General features: G+C 36.8%; 1 long non-coding RNA gene across 1 annotated transcript in view; it reads right to left on the bottom strand.

Annotated features, from left to right (window-relative positions):
• LOC144977123 (uncharacterized) overlaps positions 1-870 on the bottom strand; it is a 29,271-nt gene extending 28,401 nt beyond the window's left edge. The window contains exon 1 of the long non-coding RNA XR_013646242.1: positions 430-870. This is a non-coding gene — a long non-coding RNA (uncharacterized LOC144977123). The remainder of the gene's footprint in view (positions 1-429) is intronic.
• Between the last annotated feature and the right edge of the window lie 18,049 nt (positions 871-18,919).

Raw genomic sequence — 18,919 nt, 5'->3', positions numbered from 1 at the left:
TTTATTTAAGACTTTAAACATATGATAAACTTTTACCCGTGGAGTATGATTTTACTCTAACTTGGAGTGGTTAAGGCATTGCCCTGTGACCCAGGGGTGTCGGATTCGAACCATACATCAGATACTTTCGTGTTTTGTTTTTTTCTCCGTAACTCCCGATTTAGATATAGATATGGCGCGGGTAGAATTTCCCTTAATTGGGACCTGGTGGGCAGAGAGGTCGCTTGCTGTGTCCTCTATCCCCCATATGTTTTCCCTTTCCATGTTACTCGTGGTCCGGACGGGAATCCTTCGCTGGGAAGGAAAGAGAGAGAGTGTGTGTGTGTGTGTGAGAGAGAGAGTGTGTGTGTGTGTTAGAGAGAGTGTGTGTGTGTGTGTGTGAGAGTGTGTGTGTGTGTGAGAGAGAGAGAGAGATGACATTTTTCAAACCTGGGAGTGGTCTTTTGGCTTCTCATGGTTGGATATGGTCTTTTGGATGGCTTTTATCCCTTCTATGTTCTCTGAGTTGCTCCAGGTCTTACACATTGTCTTGGAATGACATCACTTGCTTTTGTCCTGGGCCTGGTAGTAGTTTTTGGCTGGGAGGGAAACAGTCAAATGTATAGTTATCGTTTTGGGAGATGATCAATTTTTTTTGGTAAATTTTCTATCTGTTATACTATATTACATTTTATTTGGAACATATGATTTGTAAACATTTGAGTGTGTTCCTCTTAGTGGGATCTTGTTCTTAGTCTGGATGCGATTTTTAGGTTATCTCAAACTAAGTTCATTGATAGTGTGCTCTTGGAATCTATTTTTGTACCCTATTTGAACCATTTTCCCTTGTCTTTCTTTTTCTTGGAGGCTTTAATTGTTATTTATGACATTTTTGACTTCCCATTTTCATCCGTTTTACTGGTGCTGATATGACCTTAATGTGTCGCAAGCTCCATAAAACCCTTAAAACAAAATAAACTAAATAATTTCTCGGTTATGTACTTTTAGAGCTATTAGTTTTGAATATATTATAAGCATGTGTGTGTGTGTCCTTCATAGCGGGATCCTCTGCTTGTGCCTGGATGGGAATTTTTGGTTCTGTCAAAATAGACGCATCGGTGGATTGCGCGCAGAATCTTCTGTTCCCTGTTTAAACCAATCCTTTTTGTCTTGCTATGTCGAGGTGCTTTTAACTTTAAATTTACACTTTTCCTATATCGTGTTCCTTTTTTTTCGGGAGGTCCCGGCAGCTCAGTTGATAGAGCACTCGCTTCACACGCATAGGGATCAAGGTCAATCCCTGGTGCAGTCGAGATTTATTTTTGTTGACCCCACTGTCCACCCAGCAGTGAATGGGTAGCTGCGTCTTTTAGATTTGGTGGAAAGTACTTTTCAATAGACTAACGTCCTATTCCAAGGATAGCATGCAATTGCTATTGTCCGTTTCACGGTATAGAAACGGGATAAACTCTGGCTCCATGGACCAAAAGGCTTTGAATGACTACTTTAAAAAAACCCTACTTCCTTTTTACTGGCGCTGAAATGATCTAATACTGTCACAAACGCATCAAAACCCCTAAAATAAACAAGCAATTTCCCTTAAGACATGGAATTGGGAAGGAGGGGAATTTTGTCATTTCCGGACCGGAGTGATTTCCGTTATACCGACATGTCCTTTCTAAATAATAATAATAATAATAATAATAATAATAATAATAATAATAATAATAATAATAATAATAATAATAATAATAATAATAATAATGATAATAATAATGTACTCGTACTTCATTCATCCAAAAAGGAAATTTTTGTACAAACGTTTAAAATACTGGCAATGATACATAAATAATCACAATATAATTAAATCAATGTGGTAAAGTAAAACTTGGTAATAGATATAGTATAATAATATTGTAACAACTAAGAAAAATTACATAGTATAGATTATACAGATTATATAATTGTAAAGATATAGATAGATATAGTAAAGTGTATATTGATGTCAACATATAAGAAAATAAATTTAGTAAAAGACTAAGAATTAGATACATTATAATAATATTGTTTAATTAACTGATCAATATTACATAGTATAAATTACATGGCACGTATAGATTATAATATACATAATTGTAAAGATGTAGTAAACGATTTAATACATTGATGTTAAAATTGTAGGTATGGAATAATTTTAAAGAAGAAGATTCAAAGTTAAAACAAACATAGACCAACATTTATAAATTACTTTCCTTATTAAAAAAATAATCTGTAACTGTAAGGTTAAAAAGGATCTGAGGTATCTTTCACTATTTGCTGGGATTGACAACAATCGGTCTTTTCTGTTCGACTTGGTGATGTGAAGATTAGCGGATGAGTTGGATTGTCTAAAATATTTCCTACCATATATAATTAAATATAAATATATAAATATAAACCTACCATATTCTGAAACTATGAAAAAGTTGCTGCTTGAAATTCAAAGAAATAAATACCAATTATAAACTGGAATAGAAACTTCAATTTAATACGAGATAGATGATGTGGGCGAATGATTCGCCTTAACTACGCCATCCTCTCACCTCTCATTCACCTTTGTCTTTTACCTCTCGTTAATTACGTGTTTTGTTTCCAAGGGCGAAATCCGAAACGTCCACATCATCTATCTTTGTAAATTAAATTGAAGCTTCTATTCCATTTTATCATTGTTACTCATAATACTGTTTAGCATTTCAATCAGAAAACTTTTACTTCGAATTTCAATTGACTGATGACTCTGTATGGTCACAGAAATCCACCATTATGAGCACAGTTAAATCTCATATTGTTATAACATAAAAAAACTTATTTGATCTTACCTCCCATTGTTGGCGCCGAAGTCACATTTGCTGTGTTCTCAGTGGGGAGTGAACCAGATACTATGGGAGGCGGGCACCAGTGGGGAGTGAACGGGAACACCGACCAATTGGTGGACACTGGTTAGGAGCGAACCCGGGACTATAATGGAAACCAATAGAGTATAGACCCGGGAAAAATGAGATATGGACACCAGTAAATGATAATTATTAGAGATGGACACCACTGGGGAGTGAGCCCAGGACTATGGAAGTGGATAGCGAAGATTACAGGATGTAGACATATTGTCCCAGTTTCACTCCTAACTAGTGTCCACTCCAGTTAGTCTCGGGTTCACTCTCCTCTGGGTGTCCTCTTCCTTAATCATGAATTCACTCCCCAGTAATGTCCACATTTCACAGTCCTAGGTTTACTCCCCACTTTTGTCCACCAATCCTAGTCCCGGGTTTAATCCCCACTGGTGTCCACTTCCACAGTCCCAGGTTCACTCCCCATTTGTGTCCACCTCCCATACACTTGGGTTCACTCCCTACTGGTGTCCACCTTCCATAGTCTTAGGTTTACTCTCCCACTTGTGTCCACCTAATTTTCTGGGTATCCTCTTCCTTATCCATGGGTTCACTCCCCAGTAATGCCCCCATCTCACAGTCCTAGGTTTACTCCCCACTTGTGTTCATCTCCCCTGGTATTAGGTTCACTCTACACTGGTGACCACCTCCGATAGTCCCGGATTCACTCATTCTTCACTGGTATCCACATCTCTGAGTCTCGGGTTCACTCCCAGCTGGTGTTCATCTTCAATATTCTCAAGATTATTCACTTATGTCCACCTCTAGTTCCGGTTTCAATCCCCACTGGTGTCCATCCCCCACAATCTCTGGTTCAATCCCCACTCTTGCTCACCTCCAATAGTCTGTGGTTCACTCCCCACTGGTGCCCTTCTCCCATATTATCTGGTTCAATCCCAACTGGTGCCCACCTCCCATAGCATCTGGTTCAATTCCCACTGGTGCCCACCTCCGATAGTATCTGGTTCACCCCTCCCACTTAAGTAGATTTCGGTAGATTTTGGTGGATTTCGGTATTCAGCAGTACCCCTGATTACATTTCTACTCCTTTTAGTTCCTCTGATTCTTTCTTCCATCATGTTAGTGACATGCCTATTATCCCGGTCTGGTGAAATAAATCCGTTGTTTTACTCATTCATACCCATATGAAGATTTACAATAATATGTACTCGCTGTTCTAACATAATTCCACCACGATGAAATGTTTCGTTTTGCGCTGTAAACATCTGTCCTTGATAAGGAAAGTCGAAAGTAGAGTGTTGAATTCCGTGTCCTGTCATCTTCCTTGTCATCAATTCGTTATCAATGTATGAATTGATCCTTCCCTGGTTTTGAGGTACGTAACAAGCTTACACGTAAGACTTATCTTCCGTCTCCTATAGTTTCCGCCAGCTACGACCTTTGACTCGGCAACTGATGCTTCATCATGGCTGTACTTATATCTAAATTAACTTGGAGTTGTTGGTTAATTGAAGTGGATAGCTCCCTAGGGGGATCAGTAATTGACCGATTTCATTCTTGACATGACGATTGTTGCATATTTGAAACCACTTACCTAATTTCTTTATCATTGCGGTCAATCAACATGAAATCGCAGGATAGTAAGACCCCTTGTAAGAGAGTAAGCTTATGCAAGAAGTTTAAGCAAGAATTTGTAGAAAATATGGCAATAAAACTTGACCAATAGATAGTTCAAAGATGACGTCACTCAGGTCTTTGTTATTGTTTTTTTTTGCCATCCGCGTTTATGAGTAATGCTCACTGAACTGTATTAACCTGACTATAAATGATCATGGATACACACAGTTTTGTGTGTTGGTCCGTTATACTTCCGGATGGCGATGTTATGAGCTTCTTAGCCAAGCGCATACTATCTATATTAGAAGGAACATTGGGGGTAGCTGTAGGCGATTGCATTTATTTTCGATTGTCGCCCATTAAACCTTATTAACATTCAAGCAAAGTTAACGACGCTAGGATTTTCAAAATTATATAATGCTCAATGCGCTTTACATCGGATGAAAAAAAATGCATCTCTTGTGCCCCCCCCCCCTTTCCCCTCCCTCCCCCCCCTCACACACACACACACACACACATACACACACACACACACACACACACACACGCAAACCCCAAATTGAAATATTCACATACAGGGTTATAACCATAAAGTATGTCTCAGATTAAAAATAGGCAGACGTGAAAAGGAAATGTTTTAGTTTCGATTTAAAAGAATTAACAGTCGGTTGCTCCCCGATGGTTCTATTGAGAGGATTCCATACACGGGGGTCTCATGACGGAAGAAAAGGATCGCCTGCATAAACAATTGTATTTAAAAAGAGGAACTTAAAAGTTTAGTTATATCAGAGGATGACCTTAGTGATCTGAAAGGTGTATAAGGATGTATAAGAGGTTTTTAAAAGTAGACAGCGGCTTCATCATTTAAACATTTAAAACATATCATTGCGATTTTGTAATTTAATCTCTCTCTGATTGGCAGCCACTGGAGTTCGTAGAGAATTGGTAACATTTTCATTCAATTTTCTTCCGTCTACAAATATGATTGAAAACGTTTTCATTGTAAGGGCATTTGATGCATGGAACCGATTAGAATTCAAATCCAAAGACTTCATAAATAACTTAAACACGGCATTGATGGTGCTCCATAACATGCATTGTGTCATTCATTATTATATCATTTTGATTGCACTGCACTAGGTACTGTTCTCAAAATGGAATGATAATAATATCAAGGGATTTTTGAAATGCATCTTTTATTCTCGGACAGGACATTGAAAGGCATTCTGACCTAAGTAACCCTTGCCATGATATGTTATTTATGTTAATATTAAAGGGGTAGACTTTTCAAGAGTGCTATCCGGCTAATCTTCTTTTTTTTTCGTTTTACCTATTGTATTTTGTCGTGTAAGAAATCGAGGTTCATATTTGTGAATATAGATTCAGTTTCTAACAGCTAGTTCATCCCGACATAATACCGCTTTGAGGTTTGGGTCACAAAAGAATAACGCTTGGCTGCAGCTTCTTCTTATCACCACCCCCACCCTTGGGAGATATTGTCAATCAATACTGGTTTCATCTCTTTTAATCAGTTTCTTTATATCTAGTTTTTTAAATGTTCGTGTTGTTGTTCGTTGTTATTCTGTCGCTGATCATTGTCATATTATAAGCCCTTCTTACCTCGGTCTACAGATTACTCTGTCATTCATGTCTTTCCTTTTTTTAAGAAGTCCACAGATTCCAGACTTATTTTAAGTAATACGTTCTGTATCCTTTCTCTTTCATTCCAAGAGTTCTTCCTGGCGTCTTTGTGGTCTAGTGGTATTATAAAGGGTTTGTGACCGGTTTGATTAAAGGGCTTGTGTCGCATTGTGAGATACGCAATGTTCAGTCTTTGGTTAAGGCTCTTTAATCTGATATTCTCACCAAAATTGGGTGAAAAAATAAGTATCTGACGGTGTTGTCACTGCTGAAAAGAAATTAGTAAGAGTACCGTATAGGCATCATTTATCGTCCTACATGTCTAGCGTTGTTGACTCGTGACCGGTTGTAAAGCGCATTAAGCACAATTTTGTGAATATTGCGCTATTACAAAAGCTGATCTCTTTTTCACCATTTCAATGTCAACGTCCTTCCCTTAACTATGTCTTTTACCATTCTGGTACTTTATTAATGTTCCGCTATTCTGACATTTATTTTTCTTCTCACACCCCAAAGTGCTCTCTTTATTTTATCAATATGAATATTATATTATTAGGGTATAATGGCAACTTACAACATCTGCACTTTCTCCTGGAAAACACATTAAACATTTATGATTTTAAAAATCTCATCCTTCAAATATCGATCGATTAAAATGACCCTAGTCTTATCAAAAACTCTAAGACCTGGGACTTCTTGTGAAGCTTACCTTGAAGTCCCAGGTTTGAGAGATTATGACAATATGAGGTCAATCTTAATCAGTCAATATTTTAAGGACGAGTTTTCCTTGCCAAAATTTTAAAATATTTCCTTTCTCAGAATACGACAGTGTTGATAATGAAAATGTTGCTGCTTGAAGCTCGAAGGACAAAATAACAATAAGTATTAAAATGCAAGCTTCAATTTGTTAAAAAAAGACAGATACTGTGGACGGTTCGGGTTTTTCCTTTATCAACAAAACACGATGAATGAAACACTGAGGACGAATGAGAGATGTGTAAAAGGCGTAGTTAAGGTGAATAAAGCAAAGGAAAACGGTGAGATAATGTGGTAAGGGGCCTTTTCTAAGGACTCAATTTTGTGCTGCCCAGAGTGGGACTCGAACCAGGATCTACCGGTCCGAAGGCAATTGTCATATCACAGCACCACAGTCTGACACAACTCGTCTTAAGCAGGAACGGCACAGAGAGAGAGAGAGAGAGAGAGAGAGAGAGAGAGAGAGAGAGAGAGAGAGAGAGAGAGAGAGAGAGAGAGAGAGAGTAGGATATTAAAGTATCTTTAAGATGGTATGTTTTGACTACTTTTTAGTAAGTTAGCAACAATGTACATCAGCAAGTGGAAAAAATAACATAAAGAATTTATTTTTTTCGGTTGAAAAAATTTGACAATCTGAGAACTTATCATTTGCTCCCCATCGTCTCCCCCTCTCTGTTCTCTCTCTCTCTCTCTCTCTCTCTCTCTCTCTCTCTCTCTCTCTCTCTCTCTCTCTCTCTCTCTCTCTCTCTCTCTCTCTCTCTCTCTCTCTTCATTAAAAGTTTAATTAAGCACTTCGTTGTCATGGTAATGCCACGTGGGTTCAGCTAGGAGTATCGTGGAGATGTTGGATGGACGGGTGGGTGCATAGCAACCTGGAGTATAGAGGGCATTGGGTGGGTGGCACAAGGGGAAATTGGAAATGGCGAAGACTTATTGATCAAGATTTATTGAGACTTTATCCAAGGACGTGGACATTGGGTCCGCAGCGCTCGTGATTTAACACGAACTAGCAGAAAATGTAAAATATAAACTACAGTACAATCTCAAATTAATCAAATTGATGTGGGGGTTTTTTCTCGCTCCCCCCCCCCCCTCAACATCCCATCCTGGATATCCTTTGGCAATCGGGAGAGAGACCCATAGAGCGACGGACATACGGTGTATTCTCATGAAGCATATACATTTTGCCATAATATCGTTATGTTGTCTGTATTAATATGATAAATTTTGAAATATAATAAATATGAGCAGTTTTATAGCTTATATTATACACCGATTCACAAGGCTCAATGCAACAAAATACTTCATTTGTGCGGCTACATGGTCTTGTGAATCGGAAGGTCCTGGGTTCGAGCCTCGCTCGGCGCACAGTTTTGTCCTTGGAAAAGGCTCTTTACTCACAATCTCTCACTATACTAGGGTGTGAAATGAGTACCTAGTCGTTAAAAGCGTTGTCTCTGTCCGAAAAAGCAATGTAATATCGCCTAACAGGCGTCATGTCATGTCCTACATGTTTAGTGTTGCTGCTGGTCAGGGCCCCCTTGTCAAGTGCTTTGAGCACGTTTAGTAGATATTGCTATACAAAAAGGGAAAGTTCATTTTCGTCCAGCGGGACATAATATGGATATACATTTCAATTTAATCCAACACAACTCTCATATTACTCATCGTCCTTTATGAAGTAGATAGCACTGTTAAAATATCGGTCACTACCCAAATCTATGTGGCTACCCATTCATACTTGAGTCGGGTTAAATGTGTGTTTACTCAAATTTCAAAGAGCGGGCAGAGCATTGCGATATTTGTCACCCATAAAGTCATTGACAACGCTCAATACTGGTTGATTTCTTCTTCTTCTTCTTCTTCTTCTTCTTCTTCTTCTTCTTCTTCTTCTTCTTCTTCTTCTTCTTCTTCACCATCATCATTATTATCATCATCATCATCATCATCATCATCATCATCATCATCATCATCATCATCACCACCACCACCACCACCTCCACCACCATCGTCAAATGCAAATATCATTCGTTATGGGCTGCTGGGGGAATAAATAAACCATTGTGAAATGCCTCGAGCATGAATGGATGAATACATTATAATTTATTGTCGCTAAAAAATACATATTATGCAAACATCAACTAGTAACAATGAAAACAAAATATAAAAGTACTAATTTGAAAAAAATAATGATGTTTATTATCTTAATAGAATCAGACTTAAAATCAGTAAGCCCTTTAGGGTTTTTTCACCGACATAAGAATTTAAAAAGAATTCTTTGCAAATAAATTAAATACTATATTATACATAACATTGACATATCTCACTGTTTCATTAAATATGAATATCAAATATACGGGAACAGAAAATAGATCTGAACTAAGTTTGAGAATCTGCCACCTTGTCATCAGTCTCTCAAACCTATTCAAATCTGTCTCCGTTCTCATGTGCTCTGGCAGATTATTCCATGAGACTGCATCGGCATAAAGTTTACCGAAATGTTGTTTTGTTGTCTGGACATTGACAGTATTGCTCTGCATAAAACCATAATATTATATTCTTTCTTTGAAAGTTACTAAATATTCTAGACATTTTGGGGACAATTTATGAAGAATTTTGAATGTTTCTGTTGCCATAATTTGCATTCGCTTGGTTCAAGGGGGATAACTTTAGCCTTTGTTTATAACTCTCCGTAAGTGCCGGTATAGTGACTGTAGATTGATCTAAGAGCATGTTCTTGTATTCCCCCCCCCCCCCTTTTTTTTTTCTTAGTATTTACTCTTGAGCAGAAGTGTCAAATAGGTGGACAAAAATTTTATAAAATGAACGTATGGAAAATTGTTAGTTTATTTAGTTTGGAGAGTGTCTTCCTATTTTTAACACGTTCAGTCCGTTAAGAGGCTTTCCTGCATATTATTTTCTTGATGTGAACGTCGACATTTAGTTGGTAGTCAATATCAATTCCAAGTAACTTTACCGTGTCTTTACATGGTGTTGTTTCTGAATCAATATTAAATAGTGGTAACTTATTCTGCGTTCTTTTGCCTACAACTAGAGCCTGAAACTTGTCTGGATTGGCCTTCATGCAATTTCTATGGAACCAATTAGTAAGGATCTGGCTCTCAACTAGAGTTTTAAAATCCTATGGCAATGGGATAGTGTGTTGTCGTCGGCAAATTATACAGGACTTAATCTTTTATAAATAAAAATGCCATTTACAAATAAATTAAAAAGCAATGGACCTAGAATTGATCATGATCATCATCCTCATTATTATTATTATTATTATTATTATTATTATTATTATTATTATTATTATTATTATTATTATTATTATTATTATTATTATTATTATTATTATATTATTATTATCATTATTATCATTATTATCATTAGAGTATATACAAATATATCGCAACAACATTGTAAGTAGAGTGACAGAATATTATAACTGGAAGATGGAAAGTAAGGAACAAAGAGTGCATCCTTATCTAGAACATGCCACTCTGATATTTGACATCACAATAATATTTAAACAATGGATTTAACGAATAATAACGAATTAAGCTAAAGTCAATTGGCTAATAACAAAGAAGAGCAACTCTTTCCTAGCGTAACTTGGTGTATACGTCCATAACAATTATTATAATTATTATCATTATTATTATTATTATTATTATTATTATTATTATTATTATTATTATTAATATTATTATTATTATTATTATTATTATTATTGTTATTATTATTATTATTATTATTATTATTATTATTATTATTGTTATCATCATCATCATCATCATCATCATCATCATCATCATCATCATCATCATCATCATCATCATCATTATTATTGCTATTGTTATTGTTATTATCACCATTATCATCATCATCATCATCATCATCATCATCATCATCATCATCATCATCATCTTCATCATCATCATCATCATTATTATTATTATTATTTATTATATTATTATTATTATTATTATTATTATTATTATTATTATTATTATTATTATTATTATTATTATTATTATTATTATTATTATTATTATTATTATTATTATTATTATTATTATTATTATTATTATTATTATTATTATTATTATTATTATTATTATTGTGATCATCATTATCATTTTGCATGACTCCACAGTTATATTCTCTCTCACACACACAGCCAATACCCCCCCCCCCCCTCCCTCTGTTTTTCTACCGTTGCCGCTTTCAGGTACCTCTAAAGAGAGACCTCGGTTTCTTAATTTGCGCAACCATGCTGGAAACAGGAACTCATGTGGAGACTCTGAGGGGGGAAGTCGTCTCTTGCGTCGGCGCACTGAGTTTAGACACAGACTTGAAAGTCCGACCTCTAGGCTGTCACATGAATACTACAAACCTAGCCAGTCCTTGTAGGTCCCGGCCCACGATCTAGACTAGGCCTACATGAGATGGACCATGAATTAGGTCCCGGATCTTTTCTTCGCCGGGCCATTAGGTCTGATCGTAGCCACCGTAAACTTATAGCCTGACAATGACCAAAAAATGACGTCAAAAGGCCAGTCTTTTTCCACAAAAGAAAACAAATCGTGAGTTGTATTCAATAGTTTAACCAATGAAATAACTTGTTTCCTTGAGCTCTACCAACGACAATTCACTAGACGCAACACAAACCTAAAACATGACGTCAATCTGCCAGTCCTAGAGGGTTCTAGTGTCAGGCTATATTTATATGTAAACGATGGCTACGGTCTGATCTAATCCAAGTTGCTATCCCTCCTCCTTTATTATCACGGTCGCATCTTTCTAATTTGTAGTGTCAACTGTAAAGAGGACGTCTCTCAATGTTTTATCTATTTAATGTTAAGTTGTCTGACAAAATAGTTTTTATTTCATTAAATTTGTTTCCTAAACTCTGTTGATGTTAATATGGCTCATTCTATACTTCGTTGCTGTTTTCTTTTTGGCTGTTCGAAGTTCGTTAAACATACAGTTTATTATGTTCTGGTGTGTTGGGCTATTTATGTTTGATATTTTGCAACATGGATCATTGTATTGAAGCGGTGTTGGTGGGGATGGAAGGGTACGGTCAATCTGAACAGTGGGTGGGATTATGGATTTGATAGGATGGACACGTTGTGTTTCTTTCAAGGTTTTGTCTTCAGTTATGTCGATGACTGTTAATACAGACTGCAGACGCTCGGGTTGTTTTTGTGGGGGTTTTTTGTACGATTTGTGGCCGATGATTGATCGGCCTTATACTTATTATAGTGGCTTCGCAATTTTCGAACTTGTTATGATCTTTATATCATAACGTGGCTGCTTGCTAAAGAAGCTCAACTTCATCTACAAACAACTAACTGTGTAACTTAAATGTCTTCATTGTCATTTGTACATTTTTTAAATTATAAATAGCGAAGGAAAAAATGAAAAGATATACCAATTATTCTATCTATAACTATCGGTGTGGTAAATCTTTGAAATGTCTGCAATTGTTCATTTGTTCATTTTGTTTATAAAAATATGCGAAAGAATAAATAAAGATTTACATTATGTCTTACGCTCTCCTGATGGTCTGTGGTACATCTTTAAATGTGTGATATCTCCACTTCCTGATTTGTGTTACCACTGCTTGTGACTTACCATCTCAAAACGGTATTATGTCGAGTATGCTATACGGTTATGTGGTATGACACTCTTCGGATCGGCATGTCCTGGGTTCGAGTCCCGTTCTGAGCGGCGTATAGTTGTGTTCTTGGAAAATATGCTTTAGGGTATTCTCTCATCGTACTCAGGTGTAAAATAAATAGCTGGACGTTAACAGCTTTGTCTCTATCGGAAAAATATTGCAATATCGCCTAACAGGACTCATGACTCGTCCTATATTATGTTAAGTGTTGCTGTTGGATAGAAGTCCCTTGTGAAGCGCTTTGAGCACGTTTAGTGGCTATTGCGCTATATAAAAGCTCATGTTTTTTATGTCCGGATTAATCGGACCCTAACCATTGAATTTAGAATGAAAATGATTGAATAAACAACATTTGAGTTTTTGCAATGTATGCAATTGTGTTTATTCCCTACAACCAAGAAGAGAAATTAACCCCAATTTTCATATTTGGGGCAATAAATAATCATGTGAAATTGAATGTAAGCTTCAATTTAATTATAAAAACAGATCAAATGGACGTTTCGGATTTCCCCTTTATCAAAAAACAGGATGAATGAAACACTACAGATGGATGAGATAATAAGGTAGTGGCGTTGTTAAGGTTCACCTTCGAGCTTCGAGTAGCAATATTTACATATTTGTGGCAATAAATCAAATTCCCAGCAGGAATTTCATCCGGCATAAAACGTATACTCTTGTGAACAATATAGGGACTAGGATTTCCCAACTATCGGAAACCTCTGTGATGTAATGGTAGCAGGTCTGACCAGTAATCAGGAGGTCTGAGGTTCGATCCCCAGTCGAGAAATACTGATTTTTTGGAATGTTGTTTTTTAACTTGTATTTTTCTTTCTTGCTTTGTCTGGCACCTGTCATACATGCTTGTTCAGATCTTTATCTTGTGCGGCAATGTGGTCTTGTGGTATGGCACCAGCTTTCGGATCGGAAAGTCCTAGGTTCAAGCCTCGCTCGGCGCATAGTTGAGTCCTCTGAAAAGACTCTTACACTCACATTCTCTCACCGGACTCAGGTTTAGAACGAGTACCTGGCCGTTAACAGCGTTGTCTCTGTCCGAAAAAAATGTAATATCGCCTAACAGGCATCATGTCACGTCTTACATGTTAAGTGTTGCTGTTTGCCAGGGGCCCTTTGTAAAGCGCTTTGAGCACGTTTAGTGGATATTACGCTATATAAAAGCTCAATTTTAAAAACTCTTACACCGGTGCCTGCTCCCTAATTTCTCAGTTTGATATTCCCGACATATTACCGCTTTGCGACGGTGCGTCCCATTTTTTTAGTATTACCATCATGTTTTGTTGGTTTCATTTACCAATTTTTTCTCTCTTTCCTTCTCTTTTCTATATGTTATCATCACATTTGGCAAATCATTGGGGGAAGCATAACAATAAATAATTAAATAGAATTGAATTGAATTGAATTGTTTTATTTGACTAAATTCATTGGTATGATCTAGATGCACATATTATGTACACATCTTGGCCTTCGTAAACTCATGGCCTGATACCGACCAACATATGACGTCAAAACACAAACAAAGTCTTGGGCCACAAAAGAAAACAATTCGTGAGTTTTATTAAACAGTTCAACCAATGAGACCACTTGTTTCCTTGACCACAACAAAGACAACTCACTAGGTCCACAAACCTAAAAATGACTTCAAAATAGGAAGTTTAGTTGGTTTTAGTATCAAGCTACTACGGTCTGATTTAACACTGTTGTATTGGACTATATTTTGCGTTGGTTTGAGAGTTTTTATGAGTTCATAAAATGTGACCAGTTGTGTCAAACAACAACCTGAAGCTGAAGACCAGATTGAAAGTAGTAGAAACATATGTTATATACCATTTTATACGGTTGTGAAACGTGGACGCTTGACAAAGAATAAACGAGGAGGTTAGAGACATTTGAGTATAGAAGAATGTTGAGGCTATCGTGGACAGACAGGTATACGAACGAGGAAGTGTTGGAGAATGTAGAAAAAGGGAGAATATTGATCGATACCATCAGAAAGAGGCAGTTACGGTTTCTGGGACATGTGTGGAGAAGAGACGGAATAGAAAAGTTGATAACATCTGGGATGATCGAAGGCAAGAGAGCGAGAGGAAGACAAAGAATGACTTATTTAAATAACCTAAGAATGGCCAAACGTGATTTTAAAAGCAACACAGATTTTATGCGCATCGCAGAGGATCGTGATTCGAGGAGACAGCTGACCGGCCACGTGCTCAAGAGCACGATGGATGATGATGATGATGATGATGATGATGATGATGATGATGATGATGATGATGATGATGATGATAATTTGGGTTATCGGACTTGCAAATATAAAACGTCGGTATTGATCCATAGACTCTCTATAAAGCCATTTAATCCGTTGTACAAATATATTATCAAAGTAACAAAATAAGGAGCGAGCACATGGTGTATGATAAAGATATGGAAATGGGCGCATGAAACAGTACCAGTGAAAACAGGAAAGAAAAATACAAGAGAAAAAAACAAACTATCCCCCAAAATCAGCCTGCCTCGACTGGGATCGGACCTTAGACCCCCTGATTACCGGTCAGGCGTGATACTCCTACACCACAGACAGGTTACCCGATGATTTGGACGATTAATCGTTTGCCTTGTACTGAACACATCAGGTTGATACATACTGCCGTACTCTGGAAAAAACCCATATTTTAAAATTTGGCCAGAAAACTCGTCTTTCAAATATCAATCGATTTAAATGACCCTCATCTTGGCAAAAAGAAGACCTCTCAAACTTGGGACTTCCCGAGGTCTCAGATTTGAGAGTTTTTGCCAAGGTGGGTCATTTTAATCGATCGATACTTGAAGGACAATTCTCTGGCCAAAATTTTGAAATAAGTCTCTTCCCAGAGTACGGAAGTTAACTGCTAAATCTGTATTAAGAAGGCATGAAACAGATTTCGAAAGTTTAATATATAATGAAAACAATTGGAAATACACAATTTGACTGATATAGATAAACAACATTCTTTCTCCTCGAGGAAGTGAATTGATTCCAATATCATGTCATAATTTAGATCATACAGTCAATTTTAGTAACTTATCAACCCCGACATAATAATACCGCTTTGAGACGATTAGTTACAATTCAGACATCAAGTGAAAGTCATGATCATGTGGGCATTTATACGATCGTTAAGTGTTGAAATTCATGAAAACAAGCGCCAAACATTAAGAGAGATTTCCACCAAGTTGCCAATGTGTTGCCACCTCATTGCGAAAAAGAAAAACATTGTTATTGTCTTTGTCAAAGGCGGTGCGCACAAGATGGTTTTCTTCAAAAAAAAAAAAATAAATAAAGGTTACATTATTTTCTTTGATGGCATGTGTTTACTCGACTATCGTGACGTCAGTGACTCAATGGTAAAATGTGACCAATCGCCTCAAAACGTAGTATTTTGCGGAGGTTGTGTGATGCTAAAAACCTGAATAAAAAAATAAAATTAAAAAAAAAATTGTTTTTGGCTTACGAATAGTTGACGTAAAAAGTAAGTCATCCAATTGTAGGATGTAAGAAGTAAGCACGCATTCGGATTGTCGGACGTAGGAAGTAAGGCATCCGACTCGCCGGATGTAAGAAGCAAGTAAATCTTCCGATTCTCTGAAACCAGAAGAAAGTATTCCATCTGATTGTCGGATATAAGAAGCAAGTAAGGCATCCAATCGCTAGACGTAAGAAGCAAGTTCGGATGTTAAAGTAAGTAAGCTATCCGATTGTCGAATGTAAAAGCAAGTAAAGAATTATAAAGAACGTAAAATTCCCGGTGGTCGTGAGAAGCAATACTGCATCGATACCATCATCCGTCATCGATGGAAAACAACACAGATCGACAACTCAACATTCACTTCGACCATTACCAGTCCTGTCCAAAATGTATTTCACTACCCCCCAGTCCGCGTTGTCCACATTAATGCAAGGTCCATTATAAATAAACACGATGAAATACACGACATCATGTTGAATTACAGCTTAGACATCTTGTGTATAACCGAGTCGTGGCTCCATAAAGATATTGACGATCACCACATTTCAGCGTCTTGTCCACCTTCACACGAATGGAAATCATCACTACGGGGTGGTCGCAAGGGAGGTGGGGGGTGGGGGTGGATTCGTATTTATATATAAAAGACAATTTCCAATGTGTCCTTCCAGCCATTAAAAGAGAGAGAGCTACGAGCTTGCACGACTATCCTTTCATTCCGAATCATCAAATGTCGATATTCTATGTATTTATCGCCCGCCCAGAAATTCAAACAATAAATTCTGTCTTGAATTTCAAAACGATGTCCTCACCCACATATTGTAAAAGCCACCATTTATATTTATTGGCGATTTCAACAATTATTTCCACTCGCAATGTACGCCCATGAATAAAACCAAAGATTTACTTTCGAAACATGAGCTAGAACAACACATATAATAACGCAAGCAACTCATCAATCTGGAAGTACGATTGATTGGGTCATTTCACCTATCAGAGGTATTCACGTACAAAAACAGACGTGATAGACTTGGCGTCATCAGACCAGAGTGGAATTTTTGTCGACCTCGAATTGTGTAAAGCTTCCCCTCCAAAAAGAATAGTGGGGACGAGAGACTTTTTTTTTTTTAAATGGAAGTTCAAAATTTTAAAATCTGAACTCAATGAAAACATTTCAAATGTGAAAAATATATTAGATCTCAACAGTATGACTTTAGACACTTTTAACAAACACGCTCGATTGAAAACGCGTCATATCAGAAATACCAAACACAAACTATTTTAACTCAGAGATAAAACAAGCCAAAACTGAGAAAAGGAAGACAGAACGGGTTTTGAGAAAAAGTGACTCTGAAGTGCACAAAGAAATTTATAAATCTGTAAAAAGTAATTTCTACAATTTGATAAATATGGCCAACCTAAATTACTACAAATTTGTAAAGAACCCTTCAGCGTAATTAACAACCTACTGGGTAAATCATCATAAATCATCATCATTTATCACCCACCTTCAAATCTTTTAATGGAGAAGTTCTTGACTCTTTTGAACCTGCAACCAAAAAGGAAGTTCAGGAGACCATTATGAAACGTCCATCTAAGCACTGTGATCTTGACCCCCTTCCCACATATCTGCTGAAAGAATTTCTCGACGTTGTGCTTCAAACAATTACCAAACTTATAAATGACTCTCTTTCCTCTAGACTAGTCCTAAATGCAAAACTCAAACCTTCGAAAAAAGTCAGATGCCAACACAAATTTTTACACAAAGTATAGAAGTGTTTCGAACCGTCCTTTTTATCTAAAGTGCTTGAACGAATTGTCTTAAAAAGGCGACTGCTTCATGTAAATTGTAATCGTCTTAGTAGCGTTTCCAGTCTGCCTATAAATCGTACCACAGCACTGAAACTGCCCTTGTAAAACTTACTACCAACAATCTTAACAATTTAGACATAAATAACACGTCTTTTGGCTTTATCAAATCTATCATCTGCGTTTGATACAATCGACCACTCGATATTGATCAAACGTTTGAATATAACATTTGGGATCTGAGGAACAGTGATTGAATGGTTTAAGTCATATTTAGAATGTAGGAAACAAGTTGTCCAGATTAATATGGCTAGATCAAATGGATTCTTTCCTTGCCTGGCCAATGCAACTCTTACGGAATAGGCAGGGTGACTTGGATCCAGTTATTTTTACCATGTATACTAAGCCTCTTTCCGAAATTTTGGCAAGAAATAAAATTTCCTATCACTTTTATGTTGACGATACACAGATATACAAATTTGATGTTCCAGGCAATATTTTTTCATTTATAGCGTTTGTCGAGAACTGTATTTCAGAAGTAAAATGTTGGATGGAGACGAAGAAGTTGAAATTGAATGAAGAAAAGACAGAAGTTAAGCTATGCACTAGAAATAAAAGTGGAAATAGCTTGATGGAATATACATGGTTGTCCAATTCAGCCTTTGACAAGCGTTAGAAATGTCGGGGATTTCCTGGAACATGATTTTCTATGAAAATGCAAGAAGACAGCCTCTGTAAAACTCTTACAAATAATCTCAAGAAAATATACACCATTAGAGATTTCCTAACTAAAGACGCAACAATGAAACTCATCACAACTCTTGTTTTGTCATGGCGTGACTATTGCAATAGTCTTTTCTCTCACATAAGCCATGATAAAATCTCGCGCCTGCAGGTCATACAGAATAGTGCAGCTAAATTAGTGACAAGACATCCTGCCTATTCCGTATGAGCTGCATTGGCCAGGCAAGGAAAGAATCATTTTTAATATTGCTCTGTTTTGTTTTAAAAGCTTAAATGAT

This window comes from Berghia stephanieae, chromosome 7, assembly GCF_034508935.2.
Source record: "Berghia stephanieae isolate SIO BIC M18660-M18661 chromosome 7, UCSD_Bste_1.3, whole genome shotgun sequence".
In the NCBI taxonomy this organism is placed as follows: Eukaryota; Metazoa; Mollusca; class Gastropoda; order Nudibranchia; family Aeolidiidae; genus Berghia; species Berghia stephanieae.
Note: the sequence above shows the minus strand (reverse complement) of the source record. Positions and strands in the feature narration are given on the sequence as shown.